Source organism: Cryptomeria japonica, chromosome 10 (genome assembly GCF_030272615.1).
Source record: "Cryptomeria japonica chromosome 10, Sugi_1.0, whole genome shotgun sequence".
Lineage (NCBI taxonomy): Eukaryota > Viridiplantae > Streptophyta > Pinopsida > Cupressales > Cupressaceae > Cryptomeria > Cryptomeria japonica.
This window is the reverse complement of record NC_081414.1, coordinates 41776579-41791874: the sequence shown is the minus strand read 5'-3', so window position 1 is coordinate 41791874 and position 15296 is coordinate 41776579.

Sequence of the window (15296 nt, the reverse complement as noted above, 5' to 3'; positions counted from 1 at the left end):
GGCTACAAAAGTGAGGCAAAATCTCAATTTTAGGTTTTAAAAGGTTGACTGCAAGTGCAAGTATAGGGATTTTTTTTACACTTCTACTTGTAATCAGGTCTTGAAGACCCAACTGCAAGTTACAAGTTTGCATATTTGGGAATAGCTTGCAAATGAGTGAGCAAAGTTGATAGTTTACCTTTGAAATCGAAAATTGGGAACTTGAATGAAAGTGATGCTGAATGTTGAGAACCACTTGTAATCGGGTTCTAAAGACCCAATTGCAAGTGATATAATATGCCAACATATAATATAAAAAGAGACTCGATTGCATATTTTTCTATTTGCAAAGGGAAAATATGAAACTTGTAACCATGCTAAGAAAACCCAAAAAGCATCCTCAAGGAAAAATGGGGGGAAGAACTTGCTTATGAATAAGCTTGCAATTGGGTCTTGAGGATCAAACTGCAAGTGAAATATGACTTGCCCTAGTAATGATCACACTTGCAAAACTAATCTCAGGTTTGGAGAGACTCATTACAAGTTTAAATTAACTTGTAAAACTTTACTTCAAGCAAATCATTTTTTTCATGACCCATTACATGTTACTTTTTGACAAATAACTTGTAATGGGGCTTTTAAAATCACTTTACAAGTTTCAAACATGACTTAAAGACAAATTCAGGTTTCAAAAGTCACGTTAAAGTTTGAAAAAATGACTTAAAGGCCAATTTCGGGTTTTGAAGGACACTTTACAAGTTGAAAGACTTGTAATTTCAATTACTTGCTATCACCTCAAAAAGACCCCCACAAACACTTAAAGTGAAAAAAAAAACATAAAGTGAAGTTTAAAACTTGTAATTGCATCAAAAGGTTCCTACCTGCAGTGACTTAACTTGTAATGACATCTAAAAGACCCCCACTTGTAGTGACTTTACTTGCAATGACATCAAAAAGACCCCCACTTGTATTGACTACCCTGAAACATGAAATTGCACATAAAATGGCCAAAAGTAACCAAAATTTTCACAGAGATGGAAGATAAACTCATGATCAATTCACCATCAACAAATGTAGACTTTCCACCTTGAAAAGCCTGCCTTAGATTGTTAAAATCACAAATTTCAAGCAAAAAGTTCCCACTTGCAATGACTGCTTTGAAATTCGAAATTGAAGAAACCACCAACTTTAAGACAATAAAAATTGACAAAAATAGAGGTGAAGGACTTGGATTCATCAATGGATTCCTAGGTGATGGAAAAATTCCTTGGAAAACATGTCTAGAGCCTTAAAGTCTCAGTTTTCAAGCAAAAAATTGTGGGGTCATCCCAATTTGTGCAAGTTAAAAAAAAATAGGACAACAAGATACATACATGCTCTAATACTTAAGGTTGAGAAATTTCAATCTTTATCCAAATAATAAAAAAAATGACTTCAATCAGTGAGATACAAGGCTTGGGCTACTACAATATGAAAATTTGAAACTTATATGTAAATCTAAAATTAAGTGATCTTCAAATGGCATTAACAAGATTATATTCATCTCCTTTAAGATTCTAAAAATTAGCCAACTTATCATGATTAATAACACAACCTTATGTGAACTTATAGTTCAACCATAAATAATTCATAACATCATCATAAGATAGTAGGAAGGACACACAAATCAACAATGTAAGAGCATCACATAACATAGGATTTGTGGAGAGAAAACCTTGTGAGAAAAAAAATCCACCAAGAAGAGCGACTGAGTATGAATTTTCTTTAAATACATTATATTAGAATATATTCACTTCCATTTTACTCTTTTCATCCAACATGGATGCACCTATGTACTTGATAACAACCTCTTTATGCCTCAATATTTCCTTATTCTTGTAATGTAACTGTATATTCAATTATTCCTCCTAAATTCTACATCCAAGGAGTTGTTTATATAGAATGTATGGCAAGAGCTCTAAAGAACCAAACAAGGTATCCAAAGAAGAATCTTCATCACAAACATCCCAACCCCTTAAATTACCTAGACTTATAATGCAAAAGTACATTGGTTTTGGCTCCACTACTTGACCTTCAACTTGGGTGCCAAAACTTGGAAAATAAACATTACATTTAATGCAATAAATGATCGAATATCAAGAGAAACATTGCCTCTTTCCAAAAACCAATTTGGAGAAGCCCAACATTCGTTGATTTTCCCTCTTTAATTGTTATTAATTATCTAGTTCTAGGCTTCAACATGTGGGAAAACATATTAAATATTGATGTTCATAAGTCCCCTTTATTGTTACTAAGGGAATCCATCACCTCTTATGAATGTATTATAAACAATATTGAGAATAAATATTATAATTTTTTTCCTAATACACCCCAAGTTCTTAAGGACACTTTCGAAGGATGTTGAAGCCATGCAATATGACATAGGATTTACAAGGTAGATGACACATCAATCCTAACATTCTTCCACCTGACATCATACGTTGTAAATATATCTATATGAATCACAAAAAGGGGAAAAGATTTCCTTAGCCAATCATGTACCACTTGAATCTTTACCATGCACTTATGATCAAACAAGATACCTACAAAAAAGCCATGATAACAACTTTCAATAAAAAATGTTCTCATATCCTTCAACATGCCACCTATGGAAGAAAAAGGAACATGCCAAAATGAATCATACCAACTATTACTAAAAATTGCACCAATCTTTACATGAACAAAAACATCAAATTCAAATGATAACAAAGACTTTGAGTAGTTTCCTTACTCACACTAGTTGGAATAACAACCACAACAAATTTCAACTCATCCAAGCTAATCATAACTCAAGCTTGGGGTATACCATCGTAGACAAAACTCTCATAGCATTAACATATCAACTCAGAATTGTAATCAAGTCTTTGTATATACATCTTCTTATCTCAATGTAACATATTAAAGTATAAATGACCACACACAAGGCTAACTAACAAAGTACACATTAACGACCCCCCTTGAACCTAGTTGGTTCAAACTTAACTTCAACAATTCTACAAAAGGGAACCTTGGTTTGGTGGGTAATGGTGGTATCCTAAGGGATAATAAAGGCGCATTGATATTTGCTAATTCTATCAGTTTTGATGTTCATTTCTCCAACATTTTTGAGGTGGAAATTGTTTATCATGGTATTAAGTTGGCTAAGCAAAAAGAATTTACTAATGTGCTAATTGAAGAAGATTCTAGAAATATGATTATGATTAAATTGCAGAATGTGCCACCCCCAATTGGTCTCTCCAAGATCTCATTGTTGATTCTCACCTCAACATGATGAGCTTTGAGCAGAGTAGGATCAAGCATATCTTCCATGAAGGTAACACATTAGCTGATATGCTTGCAAATGTTGGCTCTTTTTTTTTTAAATATTAAAGTTTAGACTAATATTTATTCTCTCTCAAAACATGTGAGTTCCTTTATTACTAACGAAACAAAAAAAATCATCGCCTCTAATGTTAGAGACAAGAATGGAAACCTCCCCTATGATAATGGTTGACACACTTATTAAGACCTTCAATAACAATTTCTTAGGGTAGATGCGATCTCCCATCCCTCATATTATGATGGTATGTTGATGGGCATTTATTCTCTACCTTATTTTTTTGGGTTTAGAAAGCTTTAGATTTTATATTTCCCTACACTTTATTTTTTTTCCTTTACTACAACTAGTTTGCTTGCAATGGGAGGAGATGTCATCTAGGTGGATCTTAAAAACTATGAGGCTCTAAAGAACAATCAAGAGGTCTATTCCGTTCTCTAGAAAGAAAAATTTGCCTCTTATGTTGAAGCTATGAATAGTGATCACCTTATCCTTTCAACTGAGCTCGACCATTCTTGGAAAGATGGTTTGGTTGATGTCAGGGACTGTTGGTGTAAATAAATATTCATTTTAGATATTATTACACTTACTTAAGTTAACTTAGGATAATGCATCTCTTCGTAGTTTGGATTTGAGACACTTAGGGAAGTGTGCACTTAGGGATAGAGCTTGTAGGAGAAATTCCACCTTTTGTGGTTTTATTTTGCTGTTACACTCCACATTCGGTGGGTCATCCACCTCTTGTGGAATATTATATTATTTCTCCTACCTACCATTAGTATTTCTTACCTACCCTTGTTTCTCATTGAGCCACATGTCATATTTGTGTGCTCATACATCCATATGGCCTTGCCGATATAAGTAGGCCTCTATTCATTGTATTGGTTAATCCAGTTGATCATTTTGCATATTGATGAGAATACAGTTTGTTCTTGTCATTCCATTGTCTCTTTTATGCTTTTCATTGTGCCCTTGATCTTGGCAAAATCCTACATGGTATCAGAGCTATTGGGGCTTCATTGATCGGTTTTTGGAGACATCGTGGAAGGCTTCTATTTTTCGGATTTGGGGATCTTCATTTTTTGGAGGCGTCATACAGCGATTTGGACATCACCATTGAATCCGGGAGGCCGTTTCCATAAATTTTGACTATAAAGTCGAACTATTTTGGTGAGAATTTTTTTTTCCCCATTTTGGCTAATGTCGTATGGATTTCGAAATATTTTTAAATTTTTTTTTTTTTTTTTCAAAAAAAAAAAATTCGAAAAATTTCCAAAAAACAAAACAAAGCAAAAAGAAGTTTTTTTTGCATTTTTTGAGGGCTCCGTAGACCCCCCCGTATTCGGTCGTATCCGCTGTGCGGAGGTTGCAGGTACCTGCCGTTGCAGGCCGCACAGTCCGTCTGGCCTTTGTCAGCACCATGCAGGACCCTGGCCGCCACGCCGTGTACCTGTCAGCCGCCTCGCTTCCCCGACGGCCGCCTTGGTTCTCCTCCCACCGGTTGCTGCCGAGCACGCCGCCGCCGTCGAGACCTGCCGCCGAGACCCGCCGCTACCGAGCACGCCGCCGCCCACACCCTCCGGAGCCCGTTGCCGCCGCTCGCCGCTGGTCTCCGCTCTCCCGTCTCCGGCAACACCTCCTTCCGCCAGCGTATTTAAAATCGGCGATCCATGTCTGCCACGTGGCAGGAGGCCACTAGCCTATGGCCACCTCATTTGACACGTCAGCTCTGTACAGCATCCCAGTCAACTTCCACGTCACTGCGCCACACAGCCTGTCCGTACAGTGCCACGTCATCCGTATGGCCTGCATAGTCAGCAGTCCGTACAGTACGGACGCCCAGTCAGCAGGGAGCAAAGTTTTTGTGACAGTCATATGGCCATCAAATTTAACATAGTGACTTGCTGACGTCAGCGCCACATCAGCACTTTTGAAATTTTTTTGACCCCTCTCCATTGGGCTTTTCAGTTTTGCAGTCCAACTTTGGAAGGCCATATCTTGCTCATTTTTGCTCCTTTTTTAGTGCAATTTTTTTTGAAATGGGCTAAAATTTCATGATCTTCGCAGTGGTGTGGTTATTTTCTGATTTTGGTGCATAGGTTTTTCAGAATTTTTGGATTCTCTCAGCTGTACTTATCCAATCCTCAATTCTGCAACTTCAAAGGCCTCGTTTGAGCTCATATGACCTCCTTTTCAGGTGCCATTTTTTTTGAAAGTGCTTATTTTTTTGGTCTACTTTCCGAATCTATGATCAGATTTTAGAGATTTTGAGTGAAAATTGTACTTTCAGATATTGGTCTTCTTTGGCCTATTAGGTACTTGTAAATTGCTTGGATCTTAGTTAGATCTCTTGCATTATCAGTTTGAGACTCTTTTGGCCTTATTGAGGCAGTTGTAAAATTGTAAATCAGAAGTCCACTTTGCCATTTTTTGCAAGTGGCCCATTGTATACGCACTACTTATAAAGTGCCAAATCATCACATTTGGGGGGGGTTCTTTGATTGAGTGAATTTGGGGGGGTGTCTTGTGTGATTGTGCCTCTCTTTGTTCTCTTTCCATTCTTGTTGCAATGAGTCCTAATAAGTTTCCACCATTAACTCCACATAATTATGCATCATGGAAAATTAAAGTATGGAGTAAACTAATGGAAAAGGGTCTCACACACTACATAGATGGAACAATAACAACACCACCTGATCCTAAGGCTGATCCAATTGCTCAATTAGAATGGCTCACAAAGAATTGCATGGCTCTTGGAACCTTACGCAAGTATGTATCATATGACCTCATTTTCCACATTGAGAAGTGTAAAACAATTAAAGAGGCTTGGGATATGTTTCAGAAATTGTATGGACAAGTTGATGAAATCAGAGGCTATCAGATTGACAATGAGCTCACCAACTTAGATCCCAAGAGTTTTGATACAATCCAAGATTATGTCACCAAAGCAAATGAGCTAAGAGCAAAGCTAAAGGATTGTGGAATTGACAAAAAGGATGCTCAATTGATATTCAACTTGTTGGACAAGCTTGCACCAGAATATGCAGCATTTGTATCTAGCTTCCAAACTCATCGTTTGACAGTGGGGAGTTCTTATGTTATGCCTTCATTTGATGCTTTCACAGAAATGTTGATATTGGAACAATCTAAGTTGTTGAACATGGGGTTTCTCAAGTCTTCAAAGTCCAAGGCTTTGGTAGTAAATCAAGGAAATCAAGGAAGTCAAGGCAAAGATTCCAACAAGAAGAAGAAGCAATCCAAGTCTAAGCCACACCAGGAAAAAGGACAATCATCCTCTCCATCACAAGGCGAATTTTCATCCTCTTCCAAAAAGGGGACACCACCTAAGAAGAATAAACCAACTTGTGCATATTGCAAAAAGTATGGTCATGATGAGCATCGATGCCACGCAAAGCAAGTTCATGAGTTAACCAATCTTCTCAAGAAGAACAACATCAACTTGCCATCCGCCTACACAAAGAAGGATTCAACTCCTTCCTCTTCCTCACAGTCTAAGGGAAAAGGGCAAGCATTTGTGGCTACAATAGGTTCTTCACAGCAATGGATACTTGACTCGGGTGCCTCATATCACATGGGTTCTACAAAGGAGCAGTTTTCTTCATTGGAGCCATCTAAGGTACCTCACATTTACATAGGTGATGACACACAAGTAGAGGTTGAAGGGAAAGGTTCAGTTGACATGGATGATGGAACATTTGAGAATGTTCTCTATGTTCCTAACTTCTCTACCAACCTTCTCTCCATCTACCAAATCACTCACTATGGGAATGGGAAAAAGGTTGAGTTTACACCAGATTCAGTTGTGGTAAAGGAACTTGATGATGATGCCTTGGTAGCAGTGGGACAAGTCAATGACAACTCAAGGCTTTATTCATTCTCCCACTTTGTACCAAGTTCACCTTCTAGGGCCTTGCTTACTCATTCAAATTCAGAAAGTAAGCTATGGCATGAGCGGTTTGGTCACCTCAACTACCGCTATCTTCAACAGCTAAGCACTAAAGACATGGTCACATGTCTACCTCGAATCAGTTTTTCAGAGGGTGTATGTTCAGGTTGTTCCATGGGCAAGCATCCCGAAGAGAAGTTTGATAAAGGAAAAACTTGGAGAGCTTTGGAAGTTCTTCAACTTGTTCACAGTGATGTAGCAGGTCCATTTCCAACACCTTCATTCAGTAAGGCCCGCTATGTTCTTACCTTCATTGATGACTACTCTCGCTTTACTTGGGTCTACTTTCTCATTCATAAGAGTGAAGTATTTGACAGATTTCAGGACTTCAAGACTCGTGTGGAGAAGCAATCAGGGAAAGTGGTCAAGATCCTTCGCACAGATAATGGAAGGGAATATGTGAACAAGAGACTTGAGGATTTTTGTACATTTGAGGGGATTGATCTTTAGCATTCTGTTGCATACACTCCACAGCAGAACGGAGTTGTAGAATGCAAGAATAGAACTCTCAAAGAAATGGCTAGCTGTATGATACATGCATGTTCTCTTGATCCCGCCTTTTGGGCAGAGGCTATCAGTTGTGCCACACACATCCAGAATCGGGTTCCTCACAAAGCTTTACAAGGTATTACTCCTTTTGAAGCTTGGGCTGGTAGGAAACCAATTGTGAGACATTTCAGAGTCTTTGGGTGTCCAGCATGGGCTCGCATACCTCCACAGAAATGCAAGGCATTGGAACCTCAGAGTTGACCTTGCATATTTGTTGGATATCCTGAGGGTGTTAAGGCATACAGATTGATGGATCCAGAGACACATGAGGTATTCATTGAGAGGAGTGTTCACTTTGAGGAAAGCTCTCCTAGCTTAGCCTCTCTACCTCCTCCACCTTCCTCCATTGTGGATAGTGATGTTAGTGATTCAGATGATGAGACTCCCTCAACTCCGACTTGTAGGGTTACACCTCCGCAGGGTCCACTTGCAGTTGAGGAGCCTCGTTCTCCACCTCCACCTAGACCTCATTGGGCTCGATAGACACTTGAGTCTGCGGGTTCTCTTGTTGGGGATCCTTCAGATACACAGAGAACTCGATCACAACATTAGGATCTTCCACATGCATTCATTGCTACTGCTTCCGATCCATAGACATTTAGGGAAGCATCAGGGGTTCCTGAGTGGGACCAAGCTATGGAGGAAGAGTATAGTTCCTTGATGAGGAACAACACATGGGATTTAGTCCATCTTCCTAAGGGGAGAAAGATGGTTCGATGTAAGTGGATCTATCGGACCAAGTTTGCAGCGAATGGTAGTGTGGATAAGTATAAGGCTCGGCTTGTTGCAAAAGGTTTTTCTCAGGTTGCCGGTGTAGACTATACTGAGACCTTTGTACCTGTAGCCAAGATGAACTCCATTCGTTTGACACTTACTATTGCTGTAGCTCATGGTTGGGCTATACATCAGATGGATGTGAAGAGTGCTTTTCTTCATGGTGATCTTGATGAGGAGATTTATATGGAGCAGCCACAGGGTTTCATCCAGGATACTTCCTTGGTTTGCAGACTAAGGAAATCTCTCTATGGCCTTAAGCAGGCCCCCAGGGCTTGGTACACCAAGATGGATTCCTTTCTTCTCTCCGCAGGGTTCACTAGGTGTCATTCCGATCCAAATGTCTACATTTTGCGACAGGATGACTCTCACTTGATACTTGTGCTCTATGTTGATGACTTGATCATTACAGGGAGTACTTCATCCATCATTAGCAGGGTCAAATCTGCTTTGCATGATAGATTTGCTATGACTGACTTGGGTCTTTTAATACATCTAGTTTGCTTGCAATGGGAGGAGACGTCATCTAGGTGGATCTTAAAAACTATGAGGCTCTAAAGAACAATCAAGAGGTCTATTCCATTCTCTAGAAAGAAAAATTTGCCACTTATGTTGAAGCTATGAATAGTGATCACCCTATCCTCTCAATTGAGTTCGACCATTCTTGGAAAGATGGTTTGGTTGATGTCAGGGACATCTTGTTCAATGTTGTTGTTGATCTCATCTTGGTGGCTATTGGAATTCTTCTTGAGGGAGCTACTTTCCCTAGAATTCCCAAAGGGAATTCCTACAAGGACATGAAAAAAAATTAGTAATTTGTAAAATGGTTTTTGTAGACACCTAAAATTGTCTTGTCTAATTAAATAAATATTTTTATTTATTTAATTATTTTAGCCTAAGTCTTCTATTAATTAAATAAATCTTTATTTATTTAATTAATTCATTTATTCTCTTCTAGCCTTTTTCCTCATTTAAATAAATACTTTTATTTATTTAATTGATCTCACTTCCTCTATTAATTAAATGAATCTTTATTCATTTAATTAATTCATTAGCCTTTTCTACCTATGACACATGTCATTCATCTCTTAATTCCTACACAACCTACCCTCTCATTATTTTCTTATTTTCTCTACCTACCCTCTAATCCTAGCTGACCATTTATCTTTTACACATCTCAATCTTATCCCTCCATTTCTTATAGTGTCTTCTATATAAGGAGATGCTTCTTTCATTATCAACCCTACTCAATGAGCTAATCAATCTCCCAAGCATTCTAGCATTCAAACTTTCATATGCGATCAAGCCTACTTGCAACCATATTTCTGTTCTTTGTTGAGCTCTTGTGCACACATAAAATCTAAGAGAAAATATATTAAACAAGATCAATGGAGATAGGAAGAATGGAGATCCAAACCCTATTGGACATTTGATGGTATAATGTTTGTGATTTCATTTGATTTGCATTGTCTTAGGTAATCTTCATATGTTATGGTGGATCTTTGTTGTTGTTATGATAGGGTTTTGTGGTTGAATCTATTTAGTCTTTCAATGTTGTTGTTTCCATTTTTACCATAAACATTTTGGCATGCCCAGTGGAACTCTTGTCCCTTTTGCATTTAACATCTTTTGTTGCAGATTTTGTGTTTTTGAAGTTGTAGATCTAACAATTTCGACAACATTTCAGAATTTTCATGTCTGCGCATATCGGAACCACATTTTTTTATTTTCTGTCATTTCCGTGACCTCTGTAATCGCATCTTTGCTCGACATTATTTTACTTTTTTTTGTAGATTACAGGGTTGCGTTTGTGTTCCTGAATCATGTCTGTGAATCTTTTGACCGTGTTTCTGTGTTCAGGGACCGCATCTGTGTTACCTAGGCACGTCTGCAGGGGTTTTAGGTGCGTCTATGATCTTTAACCGCATTTGTGTTAGGTTAAATTGCATCTACATTTCAGATTTTCACAATTTTTGGTTTTGTTTCAAATTTAAAGGCTTTATTTTGTCATTTGGATTTCAGATCTGGTTTATTTAGGCTAACATCTTGTGATCTAGATAACAAATTGGTGCAGCTTGTCCTTGAAGCAAACACATCTTGTTGAAGGCCCCTATTTCACAAAGTCTTTTGATTCTAAAGTTTACCTAACTTGTGTGCTTGCAGGAGGGGTATTATTGCAAAGCTACTAACAAATCTTTGTTGCAGAAATTTTGGCAAGGGTTTTTTATCTTTATTGTGTGCCTTGTTTTCATAGATTACCAAACACTTCAATTGGTGCACTAAAATTGAATCAATGTCTTTTATGTCTTGGGCAATAGGTTCTTTTTGTTTAATCTCTAGAGGGCCTGTCTCCCCGTGTGGTCATTAGGACTACTAGTGGGGAGAGAACGACCCAAGTGGTAGCGAGGAAAACCCACCTCTTTCGAACCACTATAAATAACTGTATCCATGGTGAAAGCCATGGGTAATGTGTGCTGATTAGTTCATACCGACACTATGTCTCCCCATAAACCCATTTGATCAAATTTATTTGTTCAGTTGTAGGGCGTAACCCCCTATCGGCTGGGAACCTTCTGTATATACAAAGCTGAAAGTGCCACATGTATGACCACACGAGTGGATACCCTTACTAGCACCTTTTTGTTTTAGAACACCAAAATCCTTCTAGTTGTTGGGGTAGGAGGTCGGACCTCTAGAGCAGCCCACACACATATGGTTTTTAGTAGAGATATAAAGTTTGCCATAGGGAGTTTTCATGGGGACTGATGCTTGGCTGCCCTAGAGAAGTGAGTGTCGAGGGTGGAGCCAGTGGGGTCAAGCATCTAAGTATCCGCTATGAATAGCGTAGCCTCAGGGGAAACCCCATGTGGGATCAACAACTATTGTCCTGGCCAACCATAGGAATTGTGCTTGTCTTCTTTTAAACATTCAAACATTCAATACCAAACATCAAAACATTGTGTCTTTTGTGTCTTCAAGTGTATGCAAAATATTATTTACAACATACTTTCTTTGAGTCATTTTGATTCTAAACACTTGCAAACATTGAGTCCTCATCAACATTGTGTCCTCTTGTCATGAAAACAGTCAAAAATTCAGATTTGGTCACAACAACAACTTTACAAAATTGGAAAAATTGTACTTAGTCTCTGGAAACGCATCTATGCAGTGTTAAACAACGTCTGTGTCATTTAACCGCATCTGTGAAGGACAGAAACACATATGTGTTCTCAGAAGCAAAAACGCACTTACAAAATCTCATAAACACGTCTGTGCAGCTTTCAAAAATGTCTATGTCATTTAACCACATTTGTGAAGCATACAGACACATCTGTGTTCAGAATTGAAAGAAAAAAAACTTACAGTCCAACAAACAAGAACAGTCAGTTTCAAACTCATTGAGCTTCCTAGGTTATTTTCTCCGGGTTTTCATCTAGCATTCAACCTATTTTTGGGTCTCATAAAGTTCATCATTGCTTTACACCTTGCATTAAATTCACATTTGTCTAAACTTGAGTCAAAAGATCACTTGCTTGTCCTCATTTTTCTTTGTCAACACACTACATACAACAACATTTTTCTAAGTGGTCCCTCATCAAGGTCTATCACCTTTGGGTCTCATTTGGTCTTACTTAGAGTCAAGGTCAACTTACCTCATCAAGAGAAACTATCATCTCTTTGGAAGCCACACGTACTCTAATACATACATACTTGGTCTTACACTTTGGACATTGCAAGTACACCTTAGATTCATTTACATTCCATCCAAACTCTTGGTCTTCCATACTCTTTTCATTTTCATCTAGTCTCACACATTTTGGTCAAGACCTAGTTCATGGTTGAAACCTGTTCCCAAAAATATAGGAGAGAAGCTAAAGAGGCTCAAGAGTCCGCACACATGAGTGCCTATGAGTATGACAATGATGTCTTTTTCAGTTCTGACCATACCACATTACCTGACATGGACACTTATAGAAACACTCAAAATGTTGAGAACATGGATAACACAAACAACAATGATACACACAATGACAATATGGACAAATTTTCCATACATTTAGCATAAGTGGAGGAATCCATCATGGATCCCCATTTTAATAGATTGGTTGAGGAAATAATGAGGAGAGATAGACAATATTTTCTACAAGTGATGGCACAAAGTGGAACTAAAATACCTCATGATTTTGACATGTCTCAAATAATGGAAAATCGACCTATGCAAGAAACTCAACTCAACATGGATCAAAGGAGACCTAATAGTGGAGGTAATAGAGGACCATGTTTCATGCCTGAGTCTCCATCATCTTTGTTTCAAAAACCTAAGATCCCAAATATACATGGTCAAGTTTATGATACTCATGAAGGAACATCTCATGAACAACTCCATCTACGCAGACCATTATGGAAGTCTTATACAAATAAATACACTCAATCAAATACCAATACTAAAGACCAATCATCAAAGCAATTGGATATCCAAAGACATGTTCAAAATTTGGACACAAGGAAACCCCACATCAAATTTGGGGGCAACACACTAGAACAAACTCATGACATGCTTGTAGAGTATGGTATACATGGACAAAACAGATATTCCATTCCTCATCATGACTCTATACCAGGTGATCCCTATACGCAACATCATTATAGACCTCCTCCATATGAACATGTTTATGATTAATACCATCCATATATGCAACATGCTCCTCCTCCACCCGGTGGCTCAAGCATGGGATATGGTCCAAGAAGTCGATCTCCACCTAAGAACAATTTGGAACAACAAATTAAGGACTTACAAAAGAAAATGAAGGACATAAATATGCCAAAGACAACTTACACAATGAGAGACATATGTCCCTATCCATTTGACAAAAGCATTCCAATACCTCCTTTTCCTACATATTTCGTGACACCTAAGTTTAATAAGTACACAGGCAAAGGAGACCCTAAGGCACATATACAACAATTTTTCACAGCTTGCATTGAGGTAGCAACAAAAGAGACATATTTTATGAGATTATTCCCACAAAGCTTAGGTGATCAAGCTATGGAATGGTTCTCCCAACTCCCACCTGGAATTAAGTCATGGGGTGATTTAGCAGAGGCTTTTATCCAACATTTCTCATATAACATAGAGACAGATATATCAGTTACCACTCTGTACAACACCAAACAAAAGGATGGGGAGTCTTTTTCATCATTCTTGCAACGATGGAGGAATTTAGCCAACAGATGCTCTTGTGATATTCCACAAAATCAAATGGTAGAAATGTTCACCCAGAATGTCAACAAAGACATTCGTTATGACTTGAGAAAATCTTGTTTGTCCACCTTCAAGGACATCATTGAGAAAGGCTTAGCGACAAAGAAGGTCCTAATTGAGGAAGGTGTCATCAAAATATTCAAAGAAAACAAAGAGGACTTTAAAGGAAAAGACAAGCCAAGATTTTGGAACAAGAACAAGAACACAGTCAATGACGGTGTTGTTGATGATAATACAGTGAGACCCAAAATCATTCTTTCTGGATTGAGTTTTACAATAAGAAAGTGAATACTCAAACAACCTCCAAACCACGAAGGAAATACACCCCATTGGGAGAACCACTTGAATCAACTTTCAAGAAGTTAGTGGTAAACAAGATAATAACAATTCCTGGCAATCCTCCATATGAACCAAAGGTCAAACCAAATTGGTGGAATGATGATGAGTACTGTGAATATCAGAAGAGCAAGGGACATAAAACAAGAAATTATCATCGGTTGAAGAACATCATACAAGATCTTATTGATAGAGGTGACATTGAGATTGAAGGACATTCATCCAATCAAGAACATGAGATGTTTAAGGAACCATTCCCTAAACATGACAAGGGAAAAGCCAAAGCCACAGATGAGCAGACCAACTACACCAGAGAATCCTATAATCAATCACATTTCGATGGAAAATTATGTCTCTACCATTATCATCAAGGACAAAATGCCTAAAAATTCTACCCAAAGACCTAAAGTTATCCTAAAAAGAATTGGATATTCTTTTGAACCTACCTCTGAATGTAATGTTACAACTCATTGAGGTAAGGTCACTTTGCAAGGTGCTCCAGCTAAAAACACCGCTTCCTCATCAACAAAACCTGAGTACGATATGGTATAACAGTTAGGGAAGACACCCGTGCTTATCTCCATCCTTGAACTTTTACACATATCCCCCGCACATAAAGCCATCCTTGATAAAACTTTGAGAGAAACTTCTGTCCCCACTGATCTGAACATAGACTAGTTTCAAGCCATGGTGGGATACCTTTCCGTTCCACATTCTCTCACATTCACTGAAGCTGACGACGCCTTCGTAAGCCAGCCACATAATGCACCTCTACATATTGAAGCCTTTATCTATAAAAACTGCATCAAGCGAGTCTTGATAGATGGAGGAGCAGGTCTGAACATTTGTACATTGAACACTATTAAACAATTGAGATATTCTAAAAAGGTCTTTAATTATACACATGCAATCACCATTAAGGCATATGATGATGAATAGGGCTCATCCAAGGGTACAATCACTTTACCTCTTAGAGTTGGGCCAGTTATGAAGGACGTCCATGGATTTATGAGATGAGTGCAGTCCCATCTACATATGATCGCTGTATCAAGTTTCCACACAATGGAGTTGAA